The 13,829-nt window shown below is 41.7% G+C and overlaps 1 protein-coding gene and 1 non-coding gene across 4 annotated transcripts in view; both read right to left on the bottom strand.

Moving 5' to 3' along the window:
- RAB27A (RAB27A, member RAS oncogene family) overlaps positions 1 to 13,829 on the bottom strand; it is a 73,411-nt gene that overhangs the window by 36,400 nt on the left and 23,182 nt on the right. Inside the window, exon 1 of one of the 3 annotated variants that reach the window (XM_024767775.1) lies at positions 3,817 to 3,857. The exons of the other annotated variants lie outside the window; for them this stretch is intronic. The gene's annotated coding sequence lies outside the window, so the exon portion shown is untranslated. Of the gene's footprint in view, positions 1 to 3,816; positions 3,858 to 13,829 lie in introns of those variants that run through there. 3 annotated transcript variants of the gene reach the window in all.
- Positions 12,348 to 12,454, bottom strand: LOC112415047 (U6 spliceosomal RNA). The gene has a single exon (XR_003006265.1). It is a non-coding gene; the product is annotated as a U6 spliceosomal RNA (small nuclear RNA).

Here is a 13,829-nt window from a genome sequence, read left to right on the forward strand (position 1 = left end):
TTGCAATTCCTTATGAGTATTAAAGAGAAAGACCAGAATAAAGAAAAAATAAGCAGTCTCAATCCAGGAGTTGACCTACTATTTCTGAAAGGTTACCATCACCTCAGTAGGTGACTAACATAAGCCAGTAGTCAAATAATACAAGAAACTACACATTAAGAAAGAAGGGGGCACTGGAATGATTCTTGAAAGTAGAAAATGTTCTTCTGAAAGACCACTGTCAACGACTCAAATGAGATACTGGCTTTTTTGTTTTTGTACGATATGGAGATCATCGATTCATTTACTCAAAAGACATTATTTGCTGCCCACGCCTCTTTTACAATCAGAATATAACTGTTTACCGAAATTTATGGAAAGTAAATACTGGGTGTTATTTACTTACAGTTTGTGACAAGTACATCTTATTTTATAGACACAGGGTAATAGGAATAAAGGCGTACTACAGAAACTGTCCTTTGTAAAATATAGACAATACAGTGGCAATAGGAGTGGCTGTTTGGTTTGCCGAGTAGTATCTCAAATAAGGTGAAAGTAGCCCTATAATGGCCACAACCACACGTCCCTGCAATGGAATGTCCCACCCATGGCTAAACGTGCTTCCTAATGACACTGTAAAGCAGGAAATTCTTGGAATTCTCCAAGAAGTCCACAGAAGTGCAAAACGTGTAACGTCTACTCCCACTCAGTGGTTGCTTTTTGTGAGCACATAGAAAACAGTAAGACATAGGTGTTGGAATCAGGGTCTCCTCAATTCAAACAGGGGACCACCACCTACTGGTGTAAAGTGAGTAGCAAAATGCATGATGGAGGGGCTTCCCTGGTGGCGCAGTGGTTGGGAGTCCGCCTGCCGATGCAGGGGACACGGGTTCGTGTCCCGGTCCGGGAGGAAGGAGGTCAATATATCGTAGCTGTTCTTATGACTACGAGAGATTAAGGTTTGAACACTGACCTTATGGCATTAAGACTGGTGCTTTTTCCACTATTCCTTAAGAGGGACACTGAACCTAATAAATCTCCTAAAAACTGGAGAAAAAACATTTTACGAAAATGGAAAAGGAGGAGTGACCTAAGCTACCTGGAAGGTAGCTGCAAGACCAACTGATTCATAGAGGGAATTCTGCTATTAAGTTCTGAAGAGGTAGAAGTGAAGAGCCTTTGGCTATGTCAGAGTGATGCCAAACTCCTGGGCCCAAGACTCAAAGATGGAAACATTAGGAGTGACTGTGCTGCTACCGCAGCCAGGACTGGAAGGATTACAAATCAAGTAGCACTCAAAGGACTTGAAATTGAAAAGTGCATTTCCATGAACTGGGAGACTAGGATTGACATGTATACACTGATGTGTATAAAATGGATGACTAATAAGACCCTGCTGTATAAAAAAATAAAGTAAAATTCAAAAAGAAAAAAAAAAAGTACATTTCTAAGGTTGCGAAACACAGAACACCTTTCCATTTATGACCTAGAAATGGAATCAGGGATTCTTGCCAAGCCTAGTCCTCCCGGAATATGCGAGAGTTGTAAGGCCTCTGACCAACACAGCCTAGCTGCCCTCTTGCATCTCACCTCTCTCAAAGTTTTTCATGTGCTGCAACACAGGAAAGATGTTGATTTGTCAGAGGAAATGCACCAAATCAACAAAAGAATCACTTCACTTTGTGATGAGGCAATGATGCTTCTTTCATTCCAAGAAAAATTTTAGGATGGAAAAGCAATTGTGAATTAAAAGAATCTTAGACCTGTTGAGGATGACTGTCCAAATAATAAAAACAATTAGATTAATATCCCTGAGTTGGCAGTAGCTGGGGAAGAGAGGTATTCCTTTACCATTGCCTTTTTTAAAAACTAGAATGAGTGCTCTATATTTACTCACCCCGTAGAGACACTGTGTCCAGAATATACCACCACCCTGCCTTTCCAGACCCAATCATTTGCATACCAGGATATTATTTTCACTGTTGTTTTGTAAGGGTGACTTCTACAGTGTACTGTAACCATTTCCCTGACTTCTTAAACAAAGGGCATAGACCATACCTCAACTTTTCTGTGATGAGATACTGTAACTGTATACTTGCAGAAACTGTGAACGGTGAGGGCTCCTATCCCACACACCCTACTCTGAAGGCCAAGATGAAGCATCAGTTTGGCACACAGATACTTACAAAGGCCGCTAAGATGCACCGGACAGGGCTTCACCTCTCCCTCGTCCTGCCTACACCACAGCCTCACCCACGCTGACCACACCAGGGCACAACCGTTCTCCACCCCCAGGGATATGCTTCTCAGGTGCAGTCTGGCTTACGAAAGCACACAGGACTCTAACTCTTCACAGCTGGTTTTCTTTCTTTTTTTTACATATAACTTTATTTATTTGTTTGTTTTTATTTTTGGCTGTGTGGGGTCTCTGTTGCTGCACACGGGCTTTCTCTAGTTGCGGCGGGGGCGGGGGGGCTACTCTTCGTTGCGGTGCGCGGGCTTCTCATTGTGGTGGCTTCTCTTGATGCGAAGCACGGGCTCTAGGCACACGGGCTTCAGTAGTTGTGGCTCGCGGGCTTCAGTAGCTGTGGCATGAAGGCTCTAGAGCACAGGCTCGGCAGTTGTGGCACACGGGCTTAGGTGCTCCACGGCACGTGGGATCTTCCCGGACCAGGGCTCGAACCCTTGTCCCTTGCATTGGCAGGCAGATTCTTAACCACTGCACCACCAGGGAAGTCCCATGCACAGCTGCTTTTCCTTTCCATAGTCTCCTATCCACCCTACAACACCCCCATGTTGGGTTCTAACAGTCCCACTTCTATTCATTACCCTGAGCCTCTCTACTCTTTCTTGTCCCTCATCTCCACATACTCTTCCCAAACTCCAGTTTGTGTGTGCAAAAACTGACCTCACACCAACAACACCAGTCCATGAATACTGATGCTTTCCTTATAACAGTGAGCTGCTATATCAATTTAAAGGTACTGGACTCTCCATAAGCTCATTTGCTACTCTGTCTTCAGGAACTTCTGCTTTTCCAATAAGGAAAGTTTTCCCCCAGCTAAGTCTGGGAACAGAGCCATTTCAGAAACCCAAGTGCTTCTCCACTGTGCCAGTTTGGGGTTTACCATATACTGATGAAAAGGCAGCATACTGACACGTTAATCATGAGTTTAAAAAACTAGTGTCTGAGGATTTCCCTGATGGCTCAGTGGTTAGGAATCCACCTGCCAATGCAGGGGACACGGGTTCGAGCCCTGGTCTGTGAAGATCCCACATGCTGCAGAGCAACTAAGCCCGTGCACCACAACTACTGAGCCTGTGCTCTAGAGCCCGCAAGCCACAACTACTGAGCCTGCACGCCACAACTAATGAAGCCCGCATGCCTAGAGCCTGTGCTCTTCAACAAGAGAAGCAACCTCAATGAGAAGCACGCGCACCGCAATGAAGAGTCGCCCCCGCTTGTTGCAACTAAAGAAAGCCCGCACGTAGCAACGAAGACCCAACGCAGACAAAAATAGATAAAAAACAAATAAATTTAAAAAACTAGTGTCTGTAAATATTCCACATGTGTTAACTTAGTTCTTTTAAAAACAGTAAAATAGGCTCAGAAAAATCAAACTATTTCCTGATGTTTTAGCACCACAAAACAACAGTACTAGGATTCTTAGCCTCTCTCGTTTGGTGTCAATAAGCTCTAAATAGCCAGCTATAGGTCTTCCTGGTCCTCGATCAGGTCCACTCTCTCCATTTAATATACTTACAATACATGTTTAACTGCTCCCTAAATATCATATTCTTTAATAGCTGAATCAAAAGGAAAGAAGAGAAACTCACCTGTGGTGCAGGTCCAACCTGATACACTTCTTATTGATTCTTGCCCCGTTCCACCTATGCAGTAGGCAGTCTTAGCAGGGACTGTTTGCATTTCTATCAACAGCTTTTTATAGACAAGGGCGTGCCTTGGGTTTACTTATGCAAAAGAGGACTGAGGTACTTGCAGCCATCCAGCCTATTTCTAAATCAGCCTGTCAGATCACAGTTGGCTTTTTTGCGATTGTTGTTGTTTTTTCTAATTTTCTTACCTTTGAATCAGTAAGTGCTGCCTAATACCACATTTGGGGGGATTTGTTAAGTTTTACGAATGTCCCCTGGTTGCGTAAAAAGGATCTGTATTCCCTGTTTGTTGTATGCAGAATTACGTATGTACTAGTTCAAGCTAGTTAGTTGTATTTTTCAATCTGATATATCCTTGTTTATGTTTTCCTACTTCACCTGTTAGGTTCCGAGAAAAAACTGGATGGTATTTATTTTTAGAAAATAAGCACAAGACAATGTCTTAAATGAGATGAATATAACACATCATAAAAGAATAAGGCACTGCAGTTCTTATTAGAGAGGCCTCAAGTCTGTGGAACTCTGGGACCCATTGAGGTTCTTTAGGAGTCTATAAACTTTTATTCAAATGTCCTTTTTCTCTTTATTGTTATTTTTTTTAACTGGAATAAAAAGTTACAGCCAAACGAGTTATATACCACATTTAGAGATCTCCAAATTGTTCACTTACTGCCTGGCTAAGTTATTTGCTTCTGCCTTTAGTGCATACCTATTATTTGGAATTCTTATAAATCTGTCATTAATTGAGAAGGCTATAATTTGCACTAGGCTTTTGTCATTCTCTTTCCTTTTTAAAAAAAAAGTGTGGAGTGGATTCACATGTCCCCTCTTGTGAGAATATTTAAGGAAGCATATGTGAGCCACACTCAGTAAATGACAGCAAGGCTCAGGCACATCTGTTCAGCACATGTTGGCTTTTACTCAGGACAATTGAGCCATAAGGAATGAACACAGTATGCTGCATCCTAACATTCTATTACAGAGCACTGCAGACATGACTTTATGTTTGGGGAGCTTCTTCTCTGACTTAGAGCTACGCTAAGCTTGGGTTACTTCTTGTTCATAGCAGATCAGTGTTTTCACAGCCAGCTGAATACTCTTGCATAGCGTCTCAGAAAAGCTACATAATGTCACTGCAGCAAACCTTTCGCTCCCTCAGAAAACTGCTCTGGTCCAACTGGTTGCAAACTTTCTTTAGCAAGGTTCTTCACATGAAATCTTACCTGGCACTTTAACATATAAAACAGGTGAAAGTAGAACCACTCTGGTAAAAGAAGTGAAGGTAAGACCCCACCTCCAAGGCCTGTGGACCCAACAAAGTCCTAACAAGTGCTCCATTGTACACATGTGGAAAATCAATGTGGAAAGCTCGACCTCAAATGGCTCTGAATCATCTCTTTTACCTTCAACTTTGTACCCAACACTTCCTGCCTGCCTAAACACCTCAAACTGACACCTCAAAAATGCCATCTCTCAAATCTCGTCCCCTTACCACAACCTTAGGACTCTTCTTATCTGGGATTGAAAATCTGGAATGTATTGGGTGACCCTGGTAAGAATTCCAAGAAGGGCTACCTGGAGCTTCACAGAATAAGTCTGTAGGAAAGGACAATGATCACTGGGTCAGTCAAAGGGAAAGAAGAGCTGTGGATCTAAGGCTGAATAGTCCAGGGAAAATCTAGACCAAACTGGCTAGAAGTGAAGCAAGGGGCAGCATCCCCCTTGGGACAGAAAACCAGTGTTCTTGAAAAAGGCAACTATTGGGAGGATGTTTATAACCAGCTACACTGGTGATCTTTTCCCAAAGGGCATTATAAAGCATAGCCATGTCAGTCTCAATGGACTCAACAACCTATGCTTGGGTGGAACCCTCAAAAGTCAAGATATGCTTTGAAGACCACAATGAAATGTTGATATAGCAAACTTAAAAAAACTGAGAATATATTATTTTGTGCTACGTCAGAAGCCACTTTGTACTAAAGTACAGCACAGGATAACACAAAGCAGCATAAATTTAAAAAAAAATACTGATGGGAGAAAAACTTAAAATTCTCTCCACTAACGACTTTTTTCTATAAATTCAAAAGAAATTGCTAGTATTGTATTTTCTCCATAGAACCCCCTGTTCCAGCTAATGGCAATGTCATGAGGAATGTTTCATATGAAAGGACTGCTACTGGGACTTCCCTGGTGGCGCAGTGGTTAAGAATCCACCTGCCAATGCAGGGGACATGGGTTCAAGCCCTGGTCCAGGAAGGTCCCACATGCCACGGAGCAACTAAGCCCTTGCACCACAACCACTAAGCCTGTGCTCTAGAGCCCGCAAGCCACAACTCCTGAGCCCACATGCTGCAACTACTAAAGCCCGTGTGCCTAGAGCCCGTGCTCCACAACAGTAGAAGCCACCGCAATGAGAAACCCACACACCGCAACAAAGAGTAGCCCCCGCTCACCGCAATTAAAGCCCACACGCAGCAACGAAGACCCAACGCAGCCAATAAATAAATAAATTAATTTAATTTAAAAAAAAAAAAAAGAAAGGACTGCTACTTAGAACCATTAGAAAGTTCCAGGGAAGGAGGAAAGGGCATGGGGAAGACGGGAACAGAGCAATCCCTAGCGTTCCCTACCAGAGCAGGCAGCCTCATATGAAGATGGCATAGAACCAACTTCAGGCCAGAAGGGGGAGATACAAATGGAGGTCCCAGACAGGTGGACAAAGTCACATCAAAGTCAAACACCAAAAAAGTAAGGAGCAGATCAAAAAGGGGAGAGATGGCTTGTGGATTTGAGCAATTCAGGAGGACAGCTAGCCATACAGACTGGGAAGACTACTTGCTCATCAGAGCCAGTAGGAACAACACCTAGAAAAGACCCAGGTAGCTGTTACTTTATCAAAAGCCAGAGAGATTCTTCCTTTCTAAGTCAGGACAATTTATTCCATCTACTTGCTCTCCCCTGCTTAACCTATCCAATTTCAAAGGCTCCCTAATCAACCCAAACAGGTTCCTTCACTAAGTTTCCTCCAGCTGCCCTGGGCAAATGGAAAAGTCAAGCATCCAGGTTAGAACTTGGTTCCCAAAGCCATACCTGTCTCTGTCATCAGCCAAGCCTGGGATAAGGACACCTATGGGAACCAAGCTCCTATTTTCTTTTTTTTTTGGGGGGGGATGGGTAAGAAGTGGATTTATATAACACAAAATAAAGATTCTGTGTTAGCAAGGAAACTATGAATCAGCAAGAGAACAAGCTTCTATTAGGAAACTGGACATTTACCACATACATTCTAGTGCAAGAGGTTTTACATTTTGTTAAGATGCAAAATGCTTATTTACTCAGGAGATGCAGTGTGATTTTCCAAACCAAAATCTGAGGCATGAGGTCTGTCAGTGGATCTTCATGACCGTTTTGGGAAAAAGGCAGAATTGGGAATATAGTTTAGTTACCAAAGTACTGGAATTTCTAAAGCACCTCACTAATTTATAGGGCAAATACACACAGAAGAAAGTGAAATGAAGCAGTATCGGAAAAGCCATGGAGTTGGCCATCACAGCACACCTCTGTGCACAGAGGACACGTGCAATCATTTGAGTTCCCTTCACTTCTGACCATCAGGGCTCAGGACTGAGACCCTACTGATCGCCGTAGTAGAGAAAGGGGAAGGGAAGTTGTTTCAATGGCAACGTCCTCACCTACTTATGTTCCTCTTCTCACAGTCTCAGTAATTAACACTATGACCACGAACTAAGCCAAAAGTTTCTCTACCCATTCCACTCTCAGCCTGGAAACCAGTCCTCCTAGGCCACATCATGCTCTGGATATTCCTTTAACCAATGTTTTCTCAATATGTATGAGTGCTTTATCTTGGTTAACTTGGACGGGTATTACACTACTTCTGAGTACTCCTCTCCCATTCCTCAGCTCCCCAGTAAACTTGCGTATTGCCGGGACTGTTCTTCTCGTGTGTCGCTTCCCCTCCACACCTCACCGCTGGACTTAAAACAGGCCAGCTGTCACTCAATTGCTAATTGTGTCTACCATCTGGCTTTCTCTGACAGCCTTTTCCTTCCTCTGTTTCCCTCTGTTCCCTGCTGATTTCATTCAGGAATGACTCATAAGGTGTCTTGGAGCTCCACTGATAGCGGCTCTTTTTTTTTTAAAAATAAGTTTATTTATTTATTTATTTTTGGCTGTGTTGGGTCTTCGTTGCTGCGCGCAGGCTTTCTCTAGTTTTGGCGAGCAGGGGCTACTCTCCATTAGAGTGTGTGGCTTCCTCATTGCAGTGTCCTCTCTTTGTTGCGCAGCATGGGCAATAGGCTCACGGGCTTCAGTAGTTGTGGCACGAGGGCTCAGTAGCTGCGGCGCACGGGCTTAGTTGCTCTGCAGCATGTGGGATCTTCCCGGACCAGGGTTCGAACCTGTGTCCCCTGCATTGGCAGGCGGATTCTTAACCACTGAGCCACCAGGGAAGTCCCTAGCTGCTCTTTTTTGATAAATTAAATCATATTTGCATTCAACTCAAAAGTAGTTGATAAGCAGTTTATGTGCCCAGTACTGTGTTGGCAACTACAAATGACACAAGAGAAATATGAGAACCCTCAAGAACTTGGTAATTGGGATGAGCAAATAAAATGAACTCACTTCCAACAAAGGACAAATAAGACAAGATAATCAGGAAGCAAAATGTTACCCAGCCCAGGATATCAAAAGTGAAATGGGGGGCTTCCCTGGTGGCGCAGTGGTTGAGAGTCTGCCTGCCGATGCAGGGGACGAGGCTTGATGTCAGAACACCTGGATTCTGCAACTTACTTCCTAGCTGTGTGATCTCGTAACCTCTCCCAGCCTGTTTCCTCAATATGGGAGTATTTATCTAGCAAGATCACTGGGAGGATTAAAGACACCAAGAGGTCAGAAACAGGGCACAATCTGACCAAGGCTTCAAGCAGAAACCAGGGCCTTAGCTGAACACCTTCAAAGCCGGAAGGGATTTAGCTCAGTGGTGGTGAGTAGGAAAGATGGAATGTTTAGTGCAAGAACATGTTTTGACTGCAATTTAACAAGTATTGAGAAGCCCTGTTAACTACTTCAAAGGCTATGAATGTAAATACGATATAGTTCTTTCCCTCAAAATTTAGTTAGAGAAACATAAGACAAATCCACAAATAACTACAAAACTGGCTATAAATTCAAAGGAATGCTTATGAGGCAATGTGGCAAGCTGAAGAAGGCTGGACAACGAACCCGTCAGTGTGCTGGGTACTCGTTTCAGCTCTGCTACCATCTGCGTGTGATCCAGCATGGGTCACCACCCCTTCTCCAGGCCTTGTTTCCTCAAATATGAAATAAGACGGCTGAACTCAATGGTCTCTTCCCTACACAAACATTCTACATTTGAAGAGTTTAGCCACGAGACGTTTAAATGGGGTCATGGTGGCAGCTGTCCCTCGTGTCACCTCTCACTCCTTAAAGACGAGAGCCTAGACATGAGCATGAGATGGAAAACATCCAAGAGACATCTGCATTGATTTTGTGGATTCTTGATGGTAAATAAAATGGTTATAGTATAAAAAAAATAATAATAATAAAATGCAGTGCCTCACTGGGTAGAGGAGGAAGCAGCAAAGAGAAAGTACTACCAAGAATGAAACTGGGTGACCAAGGCGGCAAAATGGGGCTGCTGACAGAAACAGGATATTTGAAGTTCGGGAAGGGAGAGAGCTGAAGTGGGCAGAAGGTTCTTGTGGGTGGCCCCCAGATTTTTGGAGGGAAAAGATGATGAGATTGGATTGGGACAGACTGAGAGTTAGGGGTCAACAAAGCCACATGACAGAGAAGTGCTTGAAAACCATCCCCTTTCACTATGGTCCCACATTTATCTCTGTCCTTGGGACAGAGGCAGAGGGGCCAACAGTGAAAGGTCCAAAAAGAAGGCCATGACTGTACAAACCACAGAAGAGGGAACACACAAGACCAAGGATCACAGCAGGGTGTTCTCACTCAAACTAAATTACATGGGACATGGTGGGAAGTCCCTGCTGTTGTGATGAAACTTCATTTGCAGACATCATGCCTCTAGTATCTGACAGTAAGTAAAAGGGAAATGTCAAGGAGGACAGCTGGATATCTCCTTGCCTCTAGACTGTTGTCTCCTTTGGGGAGCCTTTATTAGGGCACCAATTCAGATTCAAAACATCACCCTATATCCCACCCGTCTGACTACATGTTAATAAAAATACATACTGGCCAGGGGTATATCATTTTCCTTCAGCCTCATTCTCTGCCTCTCTCACTCGGCTTGAAATAATTACCACTTTTACCGCTGATATTAAGAAATGACAAGCCCAAACCCTTTTCTAATTACTTAATGGCTGAGGGTTTTCCGAAGAGAATTAGCTAACTAGACCATGTCCGCCATGTTTTTGTTCTCATTTAAGATAAAGCAACACTTCTATAAATATGCATGTGCACCGTCTCCTGACGCATGCCAGCAAGAGCTTCTCCAGGAAATTGTTTGGCAACCTTTTTCATGCTGTTTGTTTGACGAACTGGGTCAAATGCTCATAATCGAAGGCCACATATCTGGGCATTCCAGCAATGCCAGGCCCTGCCCAACAACCCTGAGAGAAGAAGCGTTTACTGTCTCAACACATCTGAACCAATTCAGAACATACCAGGGGAGAAGGGTAGATACCAAAGAGTGACATTCCTGGGGCATAGGTATGTGCGCGTTCAATAATATTCAGTACAAGACGATGCCAAATTGTTGTCCAGCATAATTGTTGTACTCTCCCAACTTCACATCTTCACCAACATTTTATTGTCAGACTTCTCAGAATGGTAACACACTGTAATCTAAATTAGCATTTCTTTTATTGCTAATGTGGTTGAGCCATTCAATTTCTTTTTTTTTTTTTTTTTTAATTTGTTGGCCATTTGATTTCTTCTTGTGGAAGAGCATAGTCATGTCCTTTCCCTTTTCCTTCTGTTGGGTTGTCTTTTTCTTACGGACATGCAGGAGTTCTTCATATATTCTGGCTACTCGTCCTTTGTCAGTTACAGAGGTTGCAAATATCTTCTTCCTGTTTGTGGTTTGTCTTTTCACTTTTTTTTTTTAATTGAAGTATAGTTGGATTTGCAATCTTGTGTTAATTTCTGCTGTACAGCAAAGTGACTCAGTTTATGTAGAGAGAGAAAGAGAGAGCGCGAAAGAGTCTTTTTTATATTCTTTTCCATTATGGTTTATCTCAGGATATTGAATATAGTTCCCTGTGCTACACAGTAGGGCCTAGTTGTTTGTCTTTTCACTTTTTTAATGTGAAAAAAAAAGTAGTCATATCTATCAAACTTTTATAGTTCTTTTCATATCATGAAAGAAATCCTTCTTTACCTAAAGTAATAAAGATATTCTTCTACATTATTTTCTAAAAGATTTTGCCTTTCACATTAAGTCTTCAATCCAGTGGGAATTTTTAAGGTGTATGTGGGAATCCAATTTCATTAGTTTCCCCAGAAGGACACCTAATTATCATAGTACCATTTATTGAGAAAAATTATGCTTTCCCTAGTGAGTCACCATATCTGATTAGATCTGTTTCATGGCTCTCTCTTCTGTTCCTTTGGTCATTTTCATTATCCCTGGGCCAATGTCATATGGTCTTAACTACTACTATGGCTTTATAATACAGCTTTATATTTATTGTTTGTATCTGGGAGGACCAGGCCCCTCTACCTCACTGTGGACATCCTTGACCTTTCACACTTCCATCTAAGTTCCTCAAAAACCATAAGGAAATTTTGATATGGAGTACATTAAATCTATAGATCAAATTGAGAAGACTGACTTATTCATGATATTGAATCTATCCATGTAATGTATAATCTCTACCTTTATTTATGTCTTCTTTAACGCCTTTAAAAATGTTGTCAAAGTAAATTCTCTTCATAAAGACCTTGTACGTTTTTAGATTTACTGGTACTTTATATTTTTGTGACTATTATAAGTGACATCTTTTAAATATATATAATATATATGTAGTATATATATATATATATACACACACACACATATATATATATACATTCTATATATTTCTTTTCTAATCTTGATACCTTTTATTTATATTCCTTGTCTTACTGTACCAGTTAGGACCTCCAAAAGTACTGAATAAAAATCTTGTCTTGAGTCTAACGTTTCACTGTGATGAATAACATTTGCTACAGGTTTTTGGTACACACTCTTATCAGGTTAAGGAAGTGCACCATCTATTACTAGTTTTCTAAGAATGAGTATTATGAATGCATATCAATTTTATCAAATTTCGTTCCTAAATCTATTGGGAAAATTATGTGGGTTTTTTTTCTTCTTCCATCTGTTAATTTACAAGCTTTTATAATTATTCTGCCTTTTTTTTTACATATTTATTGGAGTATAATTGCTTTACAATGGTGTGCTAGTTTCTGCTTTATAACAAAAAATTATGGAACACTTCACGAATTTGCGTGTCATCCTTGCACCGGGGCCATGCTAATCTTCTCTGTATCGTTCCAATTTTACTATATGTGCTGCCGAAGCGAGCACTACTCTGCCTTTGCTCTTTATTTTTCCTTTCTTCTAGTTTTTTCTCTAACTTTCCTGACTTCTCCTCTTTACCTATACTCTCTACCCAAGATTTCTCTTTCAAAGTCACTGTTTCTTCCATGCCCATCCCTGAGGAGAGGAGGCTATAGTTCTCAGAATCATTAATAAATATTTGAATGAATAAAAAAATGAAATACCTAATAAGTATCACATAATTGAGAGGATTTATTCAAAACCAATCTTCAAATGTAACACATCACGTGTACATACGTTGCTCTAGCTTGGAGCCAAAAGAAAAAGTTTACTCAAGATGCAGTCAGTTAGAGACAGAAGTAATTATCACAGAAAGTTTTCAACTGAAATAGTCTTTTACTCCCCAGAGAAATATCAGAAAATCATTAGTTGTCTTTTGAATTTCTTTTCAGTACTATGTTGGACTTTAAGTACTGGGGTTCAAGCGCCCCCCATTATAACACCTAGCAATGAGGGTGATAGATTTCAAAAATGGTAAGCATCTTAAGAGAGATAAAAAGTGATGCTTATATATATTTTGCAATTCAACACTACCAGCCAAAGGGGCCAGCCCATGCCTCAAAACCTTGGTTCCAAACCTAAACCAGACCAGCCACAATGATCATCTAATTTGTACAATCTGAGGATACAGGGGGAAATATAGTTATTTCCTTTTGCTTAAAACAGGATGAACAAATCAGATTTGTGGAATGCTGCATCAAGGGAGGTTATACCTCTAGAAAAGACTGGACAGGTTCTGTTTTAACCTGAAGGGGGTTATTATCTGTTTGTTTTGTTCATTCATTTAATAGTTGAGTGCCCACCACAGGCAAACACTGTGCAAGGTGATAGAGATGCAAATAAGACAGATACAGCACCTGCCCCACCCCCCCACTCCCTCTGCCAAATTTACCATCTAACGGAGAACATTGACCACTGAAGCAAGACTCCAAGTGTGGTTAGTACCTATGGGTGGCATAATGGAAGGAGCACATGAGATTAACACCTAACCTAGATACAGGTGAGGTGGGTTCTGAGAGGAAGTGTACAAAGGGTTTGGTGTCTGGAGATGGAGAAGTTCTCTAAGTAATTTGCCCTAAATAGTACATTAAAGCTGGGATTCCCTAGGGGGAAAGCATTCTACAGTCCAACAGTGTACAACAGGAGAGAATAGAAAAGCTGAAAGATCCAAAGACCCTCATCCATACTCTCCCCTCATCCCACCCCACTGCCCATACACACACACAACTGCGTGACTCACCCTGAAGGCTACAGTTTAAAAAAAAAAGTCAATGTATTCCCCAGATACTTGGAGAAAAGACTGTGACGGTGAGTATGAAACAGGTTCCTCATCTTTCTTGCC

Source organism: Neophocaena asiaeorientalis, unplaced genomic scaffold (genome assembly GCF_003031525.2).
Source record: "Neophocaena asiaeorientalis asiaeorientalis breed wild unplaced genomic scaffold, Neophocaena_asiaeorientalis_V1.1 scaffold71, whole genome shotgun sequence".
In the NCBI taxonomy this organism is placed as follows: Eukaryota; Metazoa; Chordata; class Mammalia; order Artiodactyla; family Phocoenidae; genus Neophocaena; species Neophocaena asiaeorientalis.